This window comes from Rhinolophus sinicus, chromosome 18, assembly GCF_057876585.1.
Source record: "Rhinolophus sinicus isolate RSI-liver-muscle chromosome 18, RSI-T2T, whole genome shotgun sequence".
Classification (NCBI taxonomy): Eukaryota; Metazoa; Chordata; class Mammalia; order Chiroptera; family Rhinolophidae; genus Rhinolophus; species Rhinolophus sinicus.
Window position 1 is genome coordinate 41132664 of NC_142518.1, and position 22259 is coordinate 41154922.

The 22259-nt window shown below is 37.9% G+C and overlaps 1 protein-coding gene and 1 pseudogene across 3 annotated transcripts in view; both read right to left on the reverse strand.

Annotated features, from left to right (window-relative positions):
* The window catches only part of PHF8 (PHD finger protein 8), a 118179-nt gene that overhangs the window by 25497 nt on the left and 70423 nt on the right, over positions 1-22259 (reverse strand). The window lies entirely within an intron of this gene.
* On the reverse strand, positions 13370-19158 carry LOC109434108 (etoposide-induced protein 2.4 homolog pseudogene; annotated as a pseudogene).

A 22259-nucleotide genomic window follows, 5' to 3' on the forward strand; every position in this document is an offset into this window, starting at 1 on the left:
GTGAACAACCTCATGAGTTACTTTGCTCACCCTGCAAATTCCAGCTCTAGATTCACTTCCTAAAGAAGTCTTCCCTCGTTCTCATAATCTGATTCAGATGCCTCCTCAACTCCCCATAGTATCCTCCGCATACCTTTACTGGAGTTATTTGTTAAATAATACTTAAGAGATGATTAGTAAATCTGTCACCCCAAATTTACCAGAAGAACAGAAATATGTATTGTTTGATTTCAAACTAAGGGAGCCAAACATAATACAGAGTAGGTACTCAGTGTTTGCTTAATTAATGGAAAAAGAATGGTACACACATCATTGACAAAAATGTAAGAAAAAGACCACCTGGGCTGAATTAGGGACAAGATTACTGGCTCTGAATGTTCTGAATGACAAAACACACATATACAAGTATCTCATATGAGGTGTGATAGAAAAATACGGTGAATGTTTAAATTTTAAAAAATTTATTATAGTAAAAGACATATTGCCATTAATCCCCTTCAAAATACTCCCCCTCACTTCGAACACATTTATCCCATCATTCTTGCCACTTTCTAAAGCAGTTCTGGAAGTCCTCTTTCATGAGTGTCTTTACTTCATTCTCCGTCATGACAATCTCCATGTCACACGTTGCTTCTGGTATACGGCAATTTCGGTCAAATAAAAACATTACAGTGTGTCCTCATCCACCTTATTCACCAGATCAGGCACTGTGTGACTCCTGGCTCATCCCCAAAGTCAAAATGAGCATGAAAGGAAAACATTTTTAATCCATCCAGGTAGCCACGACAGCACAACGAAAGACACAAAAAAGGATCTCCAGAACTACTTCAGAAACTGAAAAGAACAATGGATAAGTATGTTGAAAGTGAGGAGGAATATTTTGAGGGGGATTAATGGCAATGTATCTTTAACTATAATAAAATTTTTTAAAAAGATTTTATTGGGGAAGGGGAACAGTGTGTATCTCCAGGACTTTATTGGAGAACAGTGTGTTTTTCCCAGGATCCATCAGCTCCAAGTCAAGTTGTTGTCCTTCAGTCTCAGTTGTGGAGGGCGTGGCCAACCTCCAAGTCCAATCGCCGCCCTCAATCTAGTTGCAGGGGGTGCAGCCCACCATCCCATGTGGGAGTCGAACCATCAACCTTTTTGTTAAGATCACACACTATAACCAACTGAGCCATCCGGCTGCCCATCAGGAGCTCAAGTTGTTGTCTTCAATCTAGTTGCGGAGGGCACAGCTCACTGGCCCACGCAGGAATCGAACTGGTCACCTGTTGCCCAGAGCTCACGCTCTAACCAACTGAGCCATCTGGCCATTCCTGTAATAAATTTTTTTTAATGTAAATATTCACCGTATTTTTCTATGATACCTCGTACTATACAGATACACACAAACATCCAGTTTTACCACACTCTCCTTATAATCCACATGCAACACCTATAGGATTTAATGTAAAGATGGTCTAGAAAGGTCTGACTGATGAGGTCAAACTACAAGAGAAGCAAAGTGAGACTGAAAACTTTCTCCTGATGACCAGCTTCAAATTTCTCTAGAATTCTACTTCATCAGAGGAATCCAGTCTCCCATGTCCCACCAGAGGGATCAGCATACAACATGGCAGAACCCAACGCTCATGACAGAGTGAAAATGGTGGTTTAAGCCCTCACTGCCAAGAAGAGATCAGAGGGTATAGGAGCCTAGCCGCCCCATCCCCACCCTGTCAGAGCTTACACCACCCCAACCCTCCCAGTGCTACTAGAAGCGTAACAGTAGCAGTGTCAGATCAAAAGAACAGAATATTTGCTGTTCTGAGAACTGTGGCCCACACAGACTCACAGCCCAACTAATTCTGGCCAACGGGAGGGATCCTTTGATGCAGAACTGGCTGTGCTGGTGGTCACCGCCATTGCTCTGGGACACCTCTCACAACCCACCCTGTCCCTGTCAGATCCCTGCAATAGTAAACAGAGCTGCTGAAACACAAGGGCTCTGAATCTGCTGCAGGAAGAACTGTGGAACTTCGGAAACTCTCCACACACACCCCCGCCACGGAGGCGGTTCACTGTGACCCAGGCGAAGTGTTCACAGAGAAGCTCGCCTTCCAGGGAATCCCCCCATTGTATGAGAAGCCGGAACAGTGCACAGAAAATATAACACGAGAGCATGAGAGAGAACAAAAGGCTGAGTTCTACCAACACATACTGGAAAGCAAAACAAAGACCTCTTACTATCAACCTGTTGCAGAACCCACTCCTGTAGATGCGTAGGAAGAAAAATAATAATTCACTAATTGCCACGAATAACAAAGGTAATAAGGCAGCACAGAAAGAAAATGAAACGTCTCCAGGAAAAGAACTTAAAGATATGGAAATATGTGACTTAAAGTGACAGAGAATTCAAGATTGCAGTTCTGAAAAAACTCAACGAGATGCAAGAAAACACAGAAAGGCAGTTTAATGAACTCAGAAACACAATCAAAGAACAAAATGAACATATTACCAAAGAGACTGAAATTTTTAAAAAGAACCAAATAGAATTTCTGGAGATTAAGAACTCAATAAAATAAATGAAAAATGAAATAGCCAGCTTAGGTAGTAGAGTTGACCAGATGGAGGAAAGAATCAGGGACATCGAAGATAGAAATCTGAAAATGACACGGATGGAAGAAGAGAGAGACTTGAGACTTTAAAGAAAGAACTCTACAAGACATTTCTGATTGCATCAGAAAGGGCAATATAAGCAATGGGCATACCAGAAGGAGAAGAAAGGGAGAAGGGAACCGAGAGTATATTCAAATAGTTGACGAGAACTTCCCACACTTGTGGAAAGAACTGGATCCTCGAATCCAGGAAGCAAACAGAATACCTAATTACCTCAACACCAACAGGCCTTCTTCAAGGCACATTGTATTGAAGCTGTGAAAAATGAACGACAAAGAAAGAATCCTCAAGGCAGCCAGGGAAAAGAAGATGGTAATCAACATTAAGGAAAGCCCATTAGATTATCATGAGATTTTTCAGCAGAAACTCTACAAAAGAGGAAGGAGTGAAATCAAATATTCAAACTATTGAAAGAGAAATAATGAGCCAAGAATAATATATCCAGGAAAGATATCCTTGAGATATGAAGGAGGAATAAAGACCTTTCCAGAAATACAGAAGCTGAGGGAATTTTCTAACACATGACATGCACTACAATAAATGCTGAAGGAGGCTATTCGACCTGAAACAAAAAAGCAAAAGAATACAAAACCATGAGTAGCATTACGAACAGACAGAAGCACGAAATGGCAACACCTACACTAAATAGGACTCTATACACTTAAAACATAACATACAGAGTAAAGATGGGGGAAAAAAAAACACTTAAAAACAGAGGAAAAAGACAACTTGCTACTGCAGCGCAGAAATCAACTCACAGCATAAATAGGGATCATTTCTGACAACAAAAACATAAAAGGGGAGAGTGTAAAGGTCTGAACCGGCACAAGGGAATGGAGAAAGTAAGCATGCTGAAGAAAATGGAATACTCTAAATACGAAACTGTCTTTTACATAAACTTAATGGTAACCACTCAAAAAAAATCCAGTACTAAAATATATAACATAATAAAGAATAGAGGGAAACATCATAGAATACCACCACATTGGAATAACAGACAGCAACACAAAGGCAAAGAAACAAGGGAGACACCATCGTACCAGAAAACCAGAGATAAAATGATAGGAAATTCTCATGCATCAATAATCACGCAACATGTAAATGGACTGAATTCACCAATAAAAAGGCACAGAGCAGCAGACTGGATCAAAAACCGAAACTCAACCACATGCTGCCTCCAAGAGACACATCTCAGCTATAAGAACAAATACAGATTCAAACTGAAAGGGTGGAACTTGACCCTCCAAACAAATAGTATCCAGAAAAAGAGGTGTCTCATACTGATATCAGATGAAACAGACATCAGGATAAAAAAGGTAACGAGACAAAGATGGACATTTCATAATGGTAAAGGGGACTACACAACAAGAAGAAATAAGTCATCAATATTTATGCCCCCAATCAGGGAGCACCGAAATATACCAAGCAACTACTAACAGAACTAAAGGGAGAAATTGACCAAACACAATTACAGTAGGAGACCTAAATACATCATTGACAGCTACGGATAGATCATCCAAACAGAAAATAAATAATGAAATAGCAACCCTAAATGACACATTAGATGAAATGGACATAATTGACATTTACAGAGCACTTAATCCTAGAACATCAGACTATACTTTTTTTTCCTCGTGTACATGGAACATTCTCAAGGATAGACCATATATTGGGACATAAAATCAGCCTCAGCAAATTTAAGAAGACTGAAATCATACTAAGCATGTTTTCTGATCACAAGGCTTTGAAACTGGATATCAACTGCAAAAAGAAAGCAGGAAAAACCACAAATACGTGGAGGTTCAACAACATACTTTTAAAGAATGACTGAGTCAAAGAAGAAATAACAGGAGAGATCAAAAGATACATGGAAACAAATGACAATGAAAATACATCCTACCAAAATTTCTTGATTACAGTTAAAGCAGTTTTAAGAGGGAAATTTATCTCATTACAGGCCTATTCTCAAGAAAACAGAAAAATCCTAGATAAACAGCCTCATGTTACACCTTAAAGAACTAGAAAAAGAAGAACAAATTAAATCCAAAACCAGCAGAAGGAAGGAAATAATAAAAATCAGAGTAGAACTAAATGAAATAGAGAACAAAAAGACAATAGAAAAAAAATCAATGCAACAAGGAGGTGATTCTTTGAAAAGTTAATAGAATTGGCAAACCCTTGGCTAGACTAAGACAAAAAAAAGAGAAAAGACGCAAATAAGTAAAATCAGAAATGAAAGAGGGGAAGTTATCACAAACACCACAGAAATACAAAGCATCATCCAAGAATCCTAAGAAGAATTATATGCCACCAAATTCAATAACCTAGAAGAAATGGGCACGGTCTTAGAAACATACAGCCTTCTTAGGCTGAATCATGAAGAACTGGAAAACCTAAATAGACCAATCTCCAGTAAGGCAATTGAATCAGTCATCCAAAACCTTCCCAAAAGCAAAACTCCGGGACCAGATGGCTTCACTAGTGAATTCTACCAAACCTTCAAAGAGGATCTAATGCCAATCCTACTCAAACTGTTCCAAAAAATGGAAGAAGAGACAGTACTCCCTAACTCATTTTATGAGGACAACATTACCCTGATACCAAAATCTGGTAAGGACAACACAAAAAAAGAGAACTACAGACCAATATCCCTGATGAATACAGATGCAAAAATCCTAAACAAAATTCTAGCAAATCGAATGTAACAATGCATTAAAAAGATTGTTCATCACGATCAAGTGGGGTTCATCCCAGGGGCACAAGGATGGTTCAACATATGTAAATCAATGTGATACATCACATAAGCAAAATAAAGGACAAAAATCATATGAGTATATCAATACATGCAGAAAAAGCACTTCACAAGATACAATATCCATTTATGATTAAAACACTTAATAAAATGGGTATAGTGGGAAAACAACTCATCCAAATAAAAGCCATATATGACAAACCCTCAGCAACTATCATAATTAGTCGTGAAAAACTGAAGCCGTTTCCTCTAAGTTCAGGAACACGACAGGGCTGTCCCCTATCACCTCTGCTTTTCAGCATAGTATTGGAAGTCCTAGCCAGAGCAATCAAGCAAAAGAAGTAAATGGTATCCAAATTGGGAATGAAGAAGTTAAGTTGTGACTTTTTGCAGATGACATGATGCTATACATAGAAAACCCTAAGGACTCCACCAACAAGCTACTAGAAACAATCTATGAATACAGTCAATTTGCTGGCTACAAAATCAACGCACAAAAGTCCATTGCATTCCTACATACTAACAATGAAATCTCAGAAAAAGAAATTTAAAACAAATTCCTTTTCCAATTGCAGCAAAAAGAATAAAATACCTAGGAATAAACTTAACCAAGGATGTGAAAGACCTATATGCTGAAAACTATAAGACATTTTTGAAAGAAATTGAAGAAGACACAAAGAAATGGAAAGACATTCCGTGCTCATGGATTGGAAGAATCCACATAGTTAAAATGGCCATATTACCCTAAGCAATATATAGATTTAATGCAACCCCCATCAAAATCCCAACGGCATTTTTTAAAGAAATAGAACAAAAAAATCATCAGATTTGTATGAAACCACAAAAGACCCCGAATAGCCAAAGCAATCCTAACTATAAAGAACACGGCTGGAGGTATCACACTCCCTGACTTCAGCTTGTACTACAGGGCAACGATAATCAAAACAGCATGGTATTGGCAGAAAAACAGACACATAGACCAATGGAATAGAATTGAGAACCCAGAAATAAACCCTCATAAATATGGACAGATAATTTTAAACATATAAGCCAAAAACATACAATGGGGAAAAGACAGTCTCTTCAATAAATGGTGCTGGGAGAATTGGAAAGCCACGTGCAAAGAATGAAACTAGACTGGTATCTGTCACCGTGTACCAAAATTAACTCAAAATGGATCAAAGACCTAAAGATAAAACCTGAAACAATAAAATGCATAAAGAAAACATAGGTACTAAATTTATGAGGTACTAAATTTATGAGGTACTAATTTTATGGACCTTGGGTTCAAAGAGCATTTTATGAATTTGAACCCAAAGGCAAGGGAAGTAAAAGCTAAAATAAATGAATGGGACTATATCATACTAAAAAGCTCTGCACTGCAAAAGAAACCATCAACAAAATAAAGAGGCAACCAACCGAACGGGAGAATATTTTTGCAAAATGCAAACAACACCTCCAATAAGGGGCTAATATCCAAAATATATAAGAAACTCACACAACTCGACAACAACAGAAAAACAAACAATCCAATTAAAAAATGGGCAGAGAACCTGAAAAGACATTCCTCCAAAGAAGACATACAAATGGTCAATAGACATATGAAAAAATGCTCAACATCACTAATCATCAGAGAAATTCAAATAAAAACCACAATAATATATCACCTCACCCCAGTTAGAATGGCTATCATCAACAAGACTAATAGTAACAAGTGTTGGAGAGGCTGTGGAGAAAAAGGAACCCTCATACTCTGTTGGTGGGAATGCAGATTGGTGCAGCCGCTATGGAAGGCAGTGTGGAGGTTCCTTAAAAAATTAAGAACAGAATTACCGTATAACCTAGCAACCCTTCTCCTGGGTATCTACCAAAAAAAAATCTGAAAACATTTATCCATAAAGATATACGTGCTCCAGTGTTCATTGCAGCTTTATTTATGCTCACCAAGACAAGGAAACTACCAAAGTGTCCTTCGATAGGTGAATGGATAAAGAAGTTGTGGTATATGTACACAATGGAATACTATTCTGCCATAAGAAAAGATGAAACAGTACCATTTGCGACAACATGGATGGTTCTTGAGAGTATACTGAGTGAAATAAGTCAGAAGAAAATGTCGAGAACCATATGATTTCACGGATACCGTGTTTCCCCAAAAGTAAGACCTAGCCAAACAATCAGCTCTAATGCGTCTTTTGGAACAGATATTAATATGAGACTGGGTTTACGTTATATTATATAAGACCTGGTCTTATATTATAGTAAAACAAGACCGGGTCTTATATTAATTTTTGCTCCAAAAGACGCACTAGAGCTGATTGTCTGGCTAGGTCTTATTTTCGGGGAAACACAGTATGTGGGATATAAAAACTGTAAACAACAAAACAACAAGACAAACAAATGAAATGAAAACTCATAGACAGACAATAGTTTAGTGGCTACCAGAGGATAAGGGGGAGGGGGTGGGAGATGAGGGTAAGGGGGATCAAATATATGGTGATGGAAAGAGAACTGACTCTGGGTGGTGAATACACAATGTGATATATAGATGATGTAATACAGAATTGTACACCTGAATTCTATGTAACTTTACTAACAGTTGTCACCCCAAGAAACTTTAATTATGAAAAAAAAGAAAAAGGGTGCTTAATTTAGTTATTTAAGGAAATCTCTGTCAGGAAATATCAAGTTATATACAGTATTTGCAAACAATTATTTGCAAAGTCACTAAATAAATAGGTAACTATAGTTCACAATAAAAAACAACAGCAAACGCTAGGAAGGAAGGAAAATATGACTTCTAGAGATACCTCATTATACTATTCAAAATGTCCCGAGTTCAACAAAAAATTATGAGGCATGAAAAGAAACAGAAAAGTCTTATTTACAGGAAAAAAAGAAACTGATAAAACTGTAAGGCAGACACTGATTGAACTTTTTATACAAAGACTATAAGTCAGCTGTCTTAAATATGATCAAAGGAAACCATATCTTAACAGAAAATTGAACATCAACTTTCTATCAAGAAACAGAAAATATAAAAAGGAACTAAAAAGAAATTTTGAGATGGAAAAGTATAATAGCTTGAATAAAAAATTCACTAGAGGGGTTCAAAGTAGATTTTGAGCAGGCAGAAGAATCAATGAAGGGAAGAAAGTTCAACTGAAATTATCCAGTCTGTCTGGGTGGTGAACACACAATGGGATTTACAGATGAGGTAATACAGAACTGTGCACCTGAAATCTATGTAACTTTACTAACAATTGTCACCCCAAGAAACTTTAATTTAAAAAAAAGAAAGAAGTTATCCAGTCTGATGAACAGAAAGAATTTTAAAAAAATGAACAAAGACAAAGGGACCTGGTAGGACACTATCAAGCCTATCAACATATTCATATGGGAGTTCCAGATGGGGAGGAGAGAGAGAGAGGCAGAAAGACTATATATGAAGATATAATGGTCAAAAAATTTCCAAATTATATGAAATACATAAAAATATACATCCAAGAACATCAACAAATTCCAAGTAGGATAAACTCAGAGATCCACACTGAGACACATTATACTCAAACTGTGAATCTACAGGGACAAAGAGAGAATGTTGAAAGCAGAAAGATAGAAGCAACTTGCCATCTACAAAGGATCCACAATAAGATTAAAGATGGATGGAGAACTGACACAATGTGATATATAGATGACGTATTACAGAATTGTACCCTTGAAACCTATGTAACTTTACCAACCATTGTCACCCCAATAAACTTTCATTAAAAAAAAAAGATTAACAACAGTTTATCAGAAACAAAGGAGGCCACAAGGTAGTGGGGTGCTACATTTAAAGAGCTGAAGGAAAAATACTTTAACAAACAATAATATAGCTGGTAAAACCATCCTTTAAAAATGAAGGCAATTAAGACATTCTCAAATAAACAAAGGCTGGTAGAGTTCGTCATTAGTAAACCTGCCTTTTAAGAAATGCTTGTTATTACTTGTCTTGTTGATAACAGCCATTCTAACAGGTGTGAGGTGGTATCTCATTGTGGTTTTGATTTGCATTTCACTAATAGCTAGTGAAGTTGAGCATCTCTTCTTGTATCTGTTGGCCACTTATACAAGGTCAAACAATTACACTCACGAGCTTGTTGCAATGATGTTGCTAACCTTTTTTTTTATATCAAAGAAATTATTCATTATGAATTTGTACCAACTGGACAAATAGTTAACCAAGTTTCCTATTTGGAAGTGCTGCAAAGGCTGCATGAAAAAGTTAAGACGACCTGAACTTTTCACCAACAATTCATGGCTCTTGCATCACGACAATGCACCAGCTCACACGGCACTGTCTGTGAGGGAGCTTTTAGCCAGTAAACAAATAACTGTATTGCAACACCCTCCCTACTCACCTGATCTGGCCCCCAGTGACTTCTTTCTTTACCCGAAGATAAAGGAAATATTGAAAGGAAGACATTTTGATGACATTCAGGACATCAAGGGTAATAGGACGACAGCTCTGATGGCCACTCTAGAAAAAGAGTTCCAAAATTGCTTTGACGGGTGGACTAGGCGCTAGCGTCGGTGCATAGCTTCCTAAGGGGAGTACTTTGAAGGTGACTGTAGTGATATTCAGCAATGAGGTATGTAGCACTTTTTCTAGGATGAGTTCACGAACTTAATTAACCGACTTCACATGTCTTATTGGCAGGAGTGTCTGTTCAGGTCCTCTGCCCATTTTTAAGTTGGATTGTTTGTTTTTTTGTTGTTGAGTTATGTGAATCCTTTATATATTTTGGATATTAGCCCCTTATCGGAAGTATTGTTTGCAAATATCTTTTCCAATTTTGTTTGTTGCCTCTGTTTTGTTGATGGTTTCTTTTGCTGCGCAGGTTTTTAGTTTGACATAGTCCCATTAATTTATTTTTGCTTTTACTTCCCTTGACTTTGAGGTCAAATTCCTCTCTAAGACCAAGGTCCATAAATTTATTATCTACATGTTTTCTTCTACGCATTTTATTGTTTCAGATCTTATATTTAAGTCTTTGATCCATTTTGAGTTAACTTTTATATATGGTGACAAATATTAATCTAGTTTCATTCTTTTGCATGTGGCTTTCCAGTTTTTCCCAGCACCATTTATTGAAGAGCTTTCTTTTCTCCATTGTATGTTTTTGGCTCCTTTGTCGAAAATTATTTGCCAATATATATTTGGGTTTATTTCTGGGTTCTCAATTCTGTTCCACTGGTCTGTATGTCTGTTTTACTGCCAGTACCATGCTGTTTTGATTATTGTCACTTTGTAGTATAGTGTGATACCTCTGACCTTGTTCTTTTTTCTCAGGATAGCTTTAGGTATTTGGGGTCTTTTATGGTTCCATACAAATCTGATGATTTTTTTGTTCCATTTGTTTAAAAAATGCCATTGGGATTTTGATAGGGATTGCATAAAATCTGTGCATTGCTTTGGGTAATAACAATTCCTGGAGAAATTATGGAGAAAGAGGAACCCTCATACACTGCTGGTGTGTATGCAAATTGACATAGCCACTATGAAAACAATATGGAGACTCCTCAATAAATTAAGAATAGAGATACCATTTGACCCAGCAATCCCTCTTCTACGAAAACTTGAAAACATTTTTTACAAAGATATATGTATCCCTATGTTCATTGCAGCATTACTCAGAGTGGTCAAGACATGGAAACAACTGAAGTGTTCTTTGATAAATGATTAGATAAAGAAGATGTGGGACGTATATACAATGGAATATTACTCGGCCATAAGAAAAGATGAAATACTGCCATTTGCAACAACATGGATGGATCTTGAGAATATCACCCTAAGTGAAATAAGTCAGATGGAAAAAGTCGAGAACCATATGGTTTCACTCATAAGTAGGATATAAAACTGAAAGCAACAAATGAAAAAGAGAAATAAAGAGACAAAATTCATAGACACAGACAATAGTGCAGGGGTTACCAGAGGGAAAGTGGGGAGGGGTAGGTAGAAAAAGGTAAAGGGTATCAAGTATACCGTCACAGGAGATTTGACTTTGGGTGGTGAAAACACAATGCTATATACAGATGATGTATTATAGAATTATACATTTGAAACCTATATAATTTTATTGATCAATGTCACCCCCAATAAATCTAATTTAAAAAAATGCTAAAGAGAGTCCAGGCTGAAATGAAAGGACATTAGAGAATAACTTAAAGCTGTATGAAAAATAAAAAACACCAGTAAAAGTAGCTACAGAGGTAATTATAAAAGCCAGTATTGTTGTATTTGCAGTTTCTAACTCCTTTTCGTTTCCTATATGATTTAAAATTCCAATGCATAAAACAATAACTATAAATCTATGTCAATAGGAACTCTCAGAGATCAACATATAAAAATCACTGTGTTTCTATACACTAGCAATGAACAATCTCTAAAGTAAATTAAGAAAACAATTCCACTTACAATGGCATCAAAAAGAATGAAGTAGGTCGGAATAAAATTAACCAAGGAAGTGTAAGACTCGTATACTGAAAACTATAAAACATTGCTGAATGAAATCAAAGAAGACCTAAATAAATGGAAAAAAATGCCATGTTCATAAATTGGATGTCTTAATATTGTTAAGATGGCAATACTATCCAAAGTATTCTACAGATTCGATGCAATTCCTATCAATATACAAATGGCCATTTTTGCATAAACAGAAAAATTGATTCCAAAATTCAAATGGAATTGCAAGAGACCCCAAATAGCCAAAACAATCTTGAAAAAGACAGAGTTGGAGGATTCACACTTCCCAATTTAAAAACTTACTACAAAGCTACAGTAATCCACACAATGTAGTACCGACATAAGGATAAATATATAGAGCAATGGAATAGAACTGAGTGTCCAGAAATAAACCCATACATCTATAGTCAACTGATTTTTGACAGGAATGCCATGACCACTGAATGGGGGAAAGGAGAGTCTCTATAAGAATTGGTGTTATATAAGAAGAAAAAGAACTCAATTGATAAATTACAATGAAATACTAAAACTTAATCAAATAATCCAAATGAAGGCAGGGAATGAGAAACAGAGGAACAACAGGCAGAGATACCCAAGAAACAAAAGAAAAAACAAAATGGTAAGCCTTCATTTGAACATATCATTAATTACATTAAATGTAAATGGTCTAAAACACCAATTAAAAGATAAAGATTATCAATAAGGAATTTTTTTAAAACCAAAAGACTCAACTAAATGCTGTCTACAAAATACTCACTTTAAATGTAATCATACAGGTAGGTGAAAAATAAAAGGTATATTAAAAGATATACCATACCAATGCTAATTAAAGCTGGATTTGGCTATATTATCAGACAAGGTAACTTCTGACCAAGAAAAATTACCAGGGACAAAAAGTGATGTAACATAATCACAAGAGAGTACAATCAACAAGAAGACATAATCTTTGTTTTTCCAGATTTAATGGGTTTAATAAGTTTTCCCCTTCAGATCCTATTTGCAGCACCCAATATTCTTTAGAAACACCAGACAGAATCAACAGTGGCCGACAGTAAACGTCAGACCTCCAGAGTTTAAAAGTTCAGGTTCTCTGAGTATTCTCTGTTGCAGTGGCAGTTATCCAAAATTGGTACCTCCCTGTAGTTGGGGAACTTTAAATATAACAGTGGAAAAAGCTTTTTTTTCCCCTCCTTCAAGGGGAAGAAAAATGACTCCTGAAAACCCAGCAGATCTGGCTGTGAAGTATTTCCTCCTGTTCCATCTCTTTCAGGCTTGTTTTCTGCAGTGGAGCAAGAGACCAAAATCTAACCTGAGTTAAGAGAAACAAAACAGTGATGGCTGTAAAAGGAGTGACCAGAAGCAACTGAGATACTCCTTTACCTCCCACATCCAATATATGAAAACAGAAAAACAACAAAAAACAATAGGTCCACAAAATACAACAGCTCGAATTGCAAAATCCATTCATCTAAGGGTGGTGGAAGGCAGGAAGGGGAGGTAGGAGGGTAAAGTGCACAGGGAGAAAAAGTATTCAAATCAGTTCAGACACAGGGGCTGGTAAATGCTAGAAAAGAGCTGCAGAAAGACATGTGCTCCTTTCAGACTCACGGGTGTTAAAAATCCACACATTAGTGTCAGGGAGATTGTGCCTTATGTTCACCAGAGACAAAATGGTCAGTTACTCAGAGAGAAGGGACTATGCAGAGGACCGTTGGCAGCATGGGTCCTGCTTTCCCTGGTGGGAGAGGTGACAACAAAAGAGCTGTTCAGCTTCCTTCCAATCCCATTCATCCCCTCTGGGTGGCAGGTGATTCAGTGGCCTGCAGCAGCCTTCAGTTTCGCATGAGACAGGTTCAGTGAAGGGAACTTCTCTGTAGAGGTTGAGCTACTCAGGGCGGACTGCAGGTAGACAGTCTTGTGGAAGACTCTGTTGCTTAAGAAGACCACAAGGAGAAGAGGAGCAACTGGAAAAGGGATGCTTTGCCAGGGGTCTTTGCCTCATTGGCGCTGATAATGAATAAAGAAAAGAGGATAGAGAGGAGGCAGCCACTGATAATGTATAAGGACTGCATTGCTGTGAGGAGAGCCAAAGGCAAACCGAATCCGAAGTAGTAAGGCCAATTCCTCTCTGACAACCATTGGTGCATTTCAATTCCTTTATTAAACCAACGGTGTTCAAAGCAGTATAGTGAGTAGAGAAGGGACATATGCAGGAGACTCACCAGTGGACCAACAAGATGGATGGGAAAGAGATTCACAAACATCCCCGGACGAGGAAGAGCCTGCAGAAGAAGGCTGAAGAACATGTCAGCAATGATTTTGCTGACACTAGGCAATGGGTGAGGCTTCCTCCCTGATACCTCGAATGCCAGATCAGCAATATCTTGAAACCAAATGTCATTCACAACTTTGCTAAGCACAAACAGGGAGAGCACCCAAAAAGCACTGAAAACTGATGTGAGGAAGAATTCTAGCCACAACCAAACCTCTCCATGTTGTGACAGATCACCAATAATTTAGGCAGTTACTGACTGAAGCACAGGAATAAACAATCCATAAAACAAGAGGAGACCGAACCAGAATACTCCACCATTCCAAGCACAGCACTGGAATGCTCTACTAACAATACCTGGCTCACTCTCTTGCTTCCTCTCTATCCTCTGGGCTGTCCTCTGCACTAGGACACTACTTGCCCTTCTTCGATGCTGCTCTCTCTTTTGCTGAATTCGAGCATCTAGTTTTGAGATGGTACGAATTCCCCAGATGAAATCTTTGATTCTCCTGGCAAGGTCAAGGAGAAAAGCTTTGACACTATCAGCCACCTCTTCATCACTCAAACTACCAATTAAGGTAGAGAGGTTTCTAGGATAAGAAACTTCTGTTAATACTCCCACCACGCAGCTCTGCTGCCTGGCGCTGACCCAGCCTGGCCCCTCACCCACCACAAAGCTGGCTGCCACCTGGGTGCTCCCAGGGCCCAGGCCAATGCACACACACTGGGCATGACCTAGGCATGAGGGGTGGTGGGAAGTCTGCAGACACAGAGCCCAGCTGCCCAGGGTGGAGGGTATGGGGCCAAGCTCAAAACAACAATCTTAAATGTGGATGCACCTAACAGCAAAGCTTCCATCTATATGAAGCAAAAACTTATGGAATTTAAAGGGGAAATAGACAAATCCCTAATCATGCTTGGAGAGTGCAACACACCTTTCAGTAACTGATAAAACAAGTAGACACAAAATCAGCAAGGTTACAGAATGTCACCATCAATCAACTTGATATAATTGAAATTTATAGAACACACATTCTTCCCAAGTTCACAGTGCAAAATTTTCAAGACAGACTTAACCTTGAGTAATAAAACAAATCTTAACAAATTTTAAATGAAATGAAATCCCGGTTCTTTGAACAGATTAATTAAAATGATAAAATGCCAGCAAGAATGACAAAGGGAAAAAAAAGACACAAATTACTAATTTCAAGAATGAAAACGAAGATATCACTAAAGACCTCATAGACATTAAAGGGATAATAGGGGAATACTAAGATAACTCTGGGCCCATAAATTCCACAAGTTAGCTGAAATGGACCAGTTCCTTCAATTACATAAACTATCAAAATTCACTCAAGATGAAATACATAACCTGAATAATCCTATATCTACTAAAAAAAATCCACAGGGAAACCTGAAAAAGAAATCTCTAGACCCAGGTGATTTTGCTCACAAATCCTACTAAATATTTAAACACACACACACTATAATTCTACATAATCTCTTCCAGAAAACAGGAGAGAAAGGAACAGTTTTCAATGCATTCTTTGAGGCCAGCATTACGCTGATACTAAAATAAAAGACAAGAGTACAGGAAAATTACAGAACAGTATCTCTCATGAACATAGACACAAAAATCCTAAGTGAAACACTACTAGTAAATTAAGTCCTGTAACATAAAAAGAATAATACACCATAATCCAATAAAGTCTATCCTGTGATTTCAAGTCTGGTTTGATATTTGAAAATCAATCAATGTAATCTACCATATTAACAGTCTATAGAAAAAAACATATGACCATATTCATTGATGGAACAAAAACACTGGACAGAGTGCAACACTCATTCATAAAAAAAAAAAAAAAAAACTCTCAGCAAAATAAGAAGTGAACTTCCTTAAGTAAAACTGCCATTATCTGCAGCTGACATGATACTATATAGAAAGAATACCAAAGATTCCACCAAAAAACTATCAGAACTGATTAATGAATTAAGTAGTAGGATACAAAATATTCAGAAATCAATTGCATTTCTATACACCAATAATGAACTATCAGAAAGAGAAATTAAGAAAACAATCCCATTTACAATTGCATCAAAAAAAAAAAAAATACCTTGGAATAAATGTAACCAAAGGGGACAAAGACTTCTATTGGAAAATTATAAGGAATTGAAGGAAAAAATTGAAGACCATAAAGTAAATAGAAGCATATAGACAGCTCATGGTAATACAATGAATTAACATTGTTAAAATGTCCATACTACCCAAAGCAATCTATAGATTCAACGTAATCCCTCTTAAAATACCAATGCCATTTTTCACAGAACTAGCACAAATAATCCTAAAACTTATGTGGAACCACAAAAGACCCCAATAGCCACAGCAATCTTGAGAAAGAAGAACAAAGTTGGAGGTATCACAATACCCGATATCAAAATATACTACAAGGCTATAACAATCAAAACAGCATGGTACTGACATAAAAACAGACACAGATCTATGGAACAGAATAGAGAGCCCAGAAATAAACCCACACCTATTTGGTCATGCAATCTACCGTGTTTCCTCAAAAATAAGACCTAGCTGGACAATCAGCTCTAATGCGTGTTTGGAGCAAAAATTAATATAAGACCTGGTCTTATTTTACTATAATATAAGCTTGGGTCTTATAATATAAACATAATATAATAAATATAATATAATATAATATAATATAATATAATATAATATAATATAATATAATATAATGTAATGTAATACCAGTTCTCATGTAATATAATGTAAGACTGGGTCTTATATTAATTTTTGTTCCAAAAGACACATTAAAGCTGATTGTCTGGCTAGGTCTTATTTTCGGGGGAAAACAGTATGACAAAGGAGGCAAGAATATACAATGGAGTAAAGATGGTCTATTCAATAAATGGTGCTGGGAAAACTGCACAGATACATGCAAAAAATGAAACTGGACCTTCTTACTCCATATTCAAGAATAAACTCAAAATGGATTAAAGAATTCAATGTAAGACCTGAAACCATAAAACTCCTGGAGGAAAACAAAGGAGGCAGTAAACTCTCTGATATTGCTCTTAGTAATATACTTTCTGATCTCCTTGGGCAAGGGAAACAAAACAAAAAAATAAACAAATGGGACCACATCAAACTAAAAAGTTCTTGCACAGCAAAGAAAACCATCAACAAAATGAAAACGACAACCTAACGAATTGCAGAAAATATTTGCCAATGATACAGACAATAAGGGGTTAATATCCAAAATGTATAAAGAACTCAGGGAACTTAACATGAAAAAATCTAAAATTCTGATTTAAAAATGTGTAGAGGACCTGAACAGACAATTCTCTGAAAAGGACATACAGATGGCCAACAGACATCTTAAAAGATGCTCAATATTGGGGCCGGTCTGGTGGCTCAGGCAGTTAGAGCTCCATGCTCCTAACCGAGGGCTGTCAGTTCGATTCCCACATGGGCCAGTGGGCTCTCAACCACAGGTTGCCAGTTCAATTCCTCGACTCCCACAGGGGCTGGTGGGCTCCGCCCCCTGCAACTAAGATTGAACACGGCACCTTGAGCTGAACTGCCGCTGAGCCCCCGGATGGCTCAGTTGGTTGGACTGTGTCCTCTCAACCACAAGGTTGCCGGTTTGACTCCCGCAAGGGATGGTGGGCTGTACCCCTGCAACTAGCAACGGCAACTGGACCTGGAGCTCAGCTGCGCCCTCCACAACTAAGACTGAAAGGACAACAACTTGAAGCTGAACGGCACCCTCCACAACTAAGACTGAAAGGATAACAACGTGACTTGGAAAAAAGTCCTGGAAAGTACACACAATTCCCCAATAAAGTCCTGTTCCCCTTCCCCAATAAAATATTTAAAAAACAAATAAATAAATAAAGATTTATTCATACGTTTAAAAAAAAGATGCTCAATATCACTTAATCATCACAGAAATGCAAATTAAAACCACAGTGACAACAAATCAACAAAGAAGTGTTGGTGAAGACGTGGAAAAAAGGGAGCCCTCATGCACTGTTGGTGGGATTGCAAATTGGTGCAGCCACTATGGAAAACAGTATGGAGGTTCTTCAAGAAATGACATCCACAGACATCATCAAAATGGCGGCGTGAGGTGAGCCTCTGTGAGGCTCCCCTGGAATTTACAACTAATCGAACAATAATAACTCCACAAAGAACTCCCTGCACAGCAGACAGGCAAGATGAAGAGGGCCACTACTGAATTCACCTAAAGGTGGGCAAATCGCGGGAGCAGAGGTGGAGGGAAGGGAGAAGTGTGGAGACGGAGTCGGGTGGGCACAGGACGCAGACCTAGATCAGTGCTCTGAGCTCGCTGCATCCCGGAACTACCGCAGCTGCGGGAGACGGAAGAACTTGGACTACTAGGGCTCCACTTGTGGCCCACAGGGCTGAGGGGACAGCATATAACACAGCTGAACCCAACACTCACGGCAGAGACCTCAGAGATAAGACTGAGGGAAGAAGACTGAAAACGTTGGTTTGAGCCCTCACTGCTGAGCAGAGAATGGAAGCCTTAGGCACTGAGACTAGCCGCCCCCTCCCTACCCTCCCAGAGCTCGCCCCAACCCCAGCTGCCCGGTGCTAGAAGTGGAACAGTAGCAGTGTCAGATCAAAATAACAGAATATTTGCAGTTCTGAGAACTGTGGACCACACACACAGATTCACAGCCCAACTAGTTCCAGTAAAGGGGAGGGAGCTGTGGAAGCAGGACCGGCTGTGGTGGTGGTCGCAGCCATCACTCTGGGCCACCTCTCACAACTCACCCCACCGCTGTCCCCACCTATCTCGGCGGATCCCTGCAGGAGTAAACAAAACTGCTGAAACAAATGGGCTCTGCATCTGGTGCAGGAAGAGCTTTGGAACTTCAAAAGCTCTCTGCATACCCACACGGACGCTGCGTCCTGTGACCCATGCGAACGATTAACAGAGGAGAAGCCTGTCTCCCAGGGAATCCCCCCATTGTGTGAGAAGCTGGAATAGTGCAGAGAAAACATAGCACTACCATGAAAGAGAGAAAAAAAGGCTGCAGTCGGAGAGAAAATAAAACATTCTAACAACAAGTACTAAAAACAAAAGAAAGACCTCTTCCTATCAACCTGTTGTAGAAGCCACTCCTGTAGGTGTCTAGGAAGACAAATAATAAATCAGTAATTGCCATGAATAACCAAGGCAACAAGACAGCTCAGAGAGAAAGTGAAAAGTCTCCAGAAAATGAAGTTAAAGATACGGAAATACGTGACTTAAATGACAGAGAATTCAAGATTGTAGTTCTGAAAAAACTCAACGAGATGCAAGAAAACATAGAAAGGCAGTTTAATGAACTCAGAAACAAAATCAAAGAACAACATGAGCATTTTACGAAAGAGATTGAAATTTTAAAAAAGAGTCAAATAGAATTTCTGGAGATTAAGAACTCAACAGAAGAAATTAAGAATGAAATAAATAGCCAGCTTAGGTAGTAGAGTTGACCAGATGGAAGAAAGAATCAGTGACATCAAAGATAGAAACTTGGAAATGACAAGGATGGAAGAAGAAAGACACTTGAGACTTTAAAGAAATGAAAGAACTCTACAAGAACTTTCTGACTCCATCAGAAAGAGCAATATAAGAATAATGGGCATACCAGAAGGAGAAGAAAGAAGGGAACAGAGAATATATTCAAACAAATTGTCGAAGAGAACTTCCCAAACTTGTAGACAGAACTAGCTCCTCGAATCCAAGAAGCAAATAGAACACCTAATTACCTCAATCCCAACAGTCCTTCTCCAAGGCACATTTTATTGAAGCTGTCTAAAATCAATGACAAAGAAAGAAACCTCAAGGCACCCAGGGAAAAGAAGATGGTAACTTACAAAGAAAAGCCCATGAGATTCATCATCAGATTTTTCAGCAGAAACTTTACAAGCCAGGAGGGAATGGTACCCAATATTCAAACTATTGAAACAAAGAAATTATGAGCCAAGAATAATATATCCAGCAAAGATATCCTTTAGATATGAAGGAGGAATAAACACCTTTCCAGACATACAGAAGATGAGGGAATTTTCTAACACACGACCAGCACTACAAGAAATACTAAAGGAGGAAATTCGGCCAACATCAACAGGGACTATTTGTTGTGGAAACCAAAACACAAAAAGCGGGAGAGTAAAGGCATGAACCGGAATATGGCAATGGAGCAAGTAAGCGTGCTGAAGAAAACGGAATACTCTAGATATCAAACTTTCTTTTACATAAACTTAAGGGTAACAACTCAAAAAAAAAGCCAGAACGGAAAGACATACCGTAATAAAAGAAGAAACAGAGGGAAACATCATAGAATACCACCACACAGAAATAATAGACAACAAAAAAAAGGCAAAGTAACAATGGAGACACAGTCTTACCAGAAAACTAAAGATAGAATGACAGGAAATCCTCACATATCAATAATCACCCTAAATGTAAATGGACTGAACTCACCAATAAAAAGGCACAGAGTAGCAGACTGAATCAAAAAACTAAACCCAACCATATGCTGTCTCCAAGACACACATCTCAGCTACAAGGACAAGCATAGACTCAAAGTGAAAGGGCAGAAATTGACACTCCAAGCAAATGGTATCCAGAGAAAATCAGGTGTAGCCATAATGATATCAGATGAAACAGATTTCAGGGTGAAAAAGATAACAAGAGACAAAGATGGACATTTCATAATAGTAAAGGGGACTATACAACAAGAAGACATAACAGTCATCAATATTTATGCCCCCAATCAGGGAGCACCGAAATATACCAAGCAACTACTAACAGAACTAAAGGGAGAAATTGACCAAAACACAATTATACTAGGGGACTTAAATAAATCATTGACAGCAATGGATAGATCATCCAAACAGAAAGTAAATAACGAAATAGCAGCCCTAAATGACACATTAGATGAAATGGACATAATTGACATATATAGAGCACTTCATCCTAAAACATCAGACTATACAGTCTTTTCTAGTATACATGGAACATTCTCAAGGATAGACTATAGATTGGGACATAAAATCAGCCTCAGCAAATTTAAGATTGAAATCATACCAAGCATATTCTCTGATCACAAGGCTTTGAAATTGGATAGCAACTGCAAAAAGCAAGCAGGAAAAAACACAAATACATGGAGATTAAACAACATACTTTTAGAGAACGACTGGGTCAAAGAAGAAATTAGGAGAGATCAAAAGATACATAGAAAGAAATGATAATGAAAATACGTCCTACCAAAGTTTTTGGGATGCAACAAAAACAGTTTTAAGAGGGAAATTTATCTCATTACAGGCCTATCTCAAGAAACAAGAAAAATCCCCAATAAGTAACCTCATGTTACACCTTAAAGAACTAGAAAAAGAAGAACAAGTGAAACCCAAGGTCAACAGAAGAAAGGAAATAACAACAATCAGAGCAGAACTAAATGAAATAGAGAACAAAAAGACAATAGAAAAAAATTAATGTGACAAAGAGCTGGTTCTTTGAAAAGATTAACAAAATTGACAAACCCTTGGCTAGACTCACTAAGATAAAAAGAGAGAAGACACTAATTAACAAAATCAGAAATGAAAAAGGGGAAGTTATCAGGGACACCACAGAAATACAAAGGATCATCCAAGAGTAATATGAAGGACGATATGCCACCAAATTCAATAACCTAGAAGAAATGGACAAGTTCTTAGAAACATATAGCCTTCCAAGGCTGAACCATGAAGCACTGAAAAATCTAAACAGAAGATTTTTGCAAACAGTGCCTCCGATAAGGGGCTAATATCCAAAATATACAAGGAACTCATGAAACTCAACAACAAAAAAACAAACAACCCAATTGAAAAATGGGCAGACGACCTGCAGAGACATTTCTCCAAGGAGGACATACAAATGGCAAATAGACACGAAAAAATGCCCAACATCACTAATCATCAGAGAAATGCAAATCAAAACCACAATGAGATATCACCTCACACCAGTAAGAATGGCTATCATCAACAAGACAAA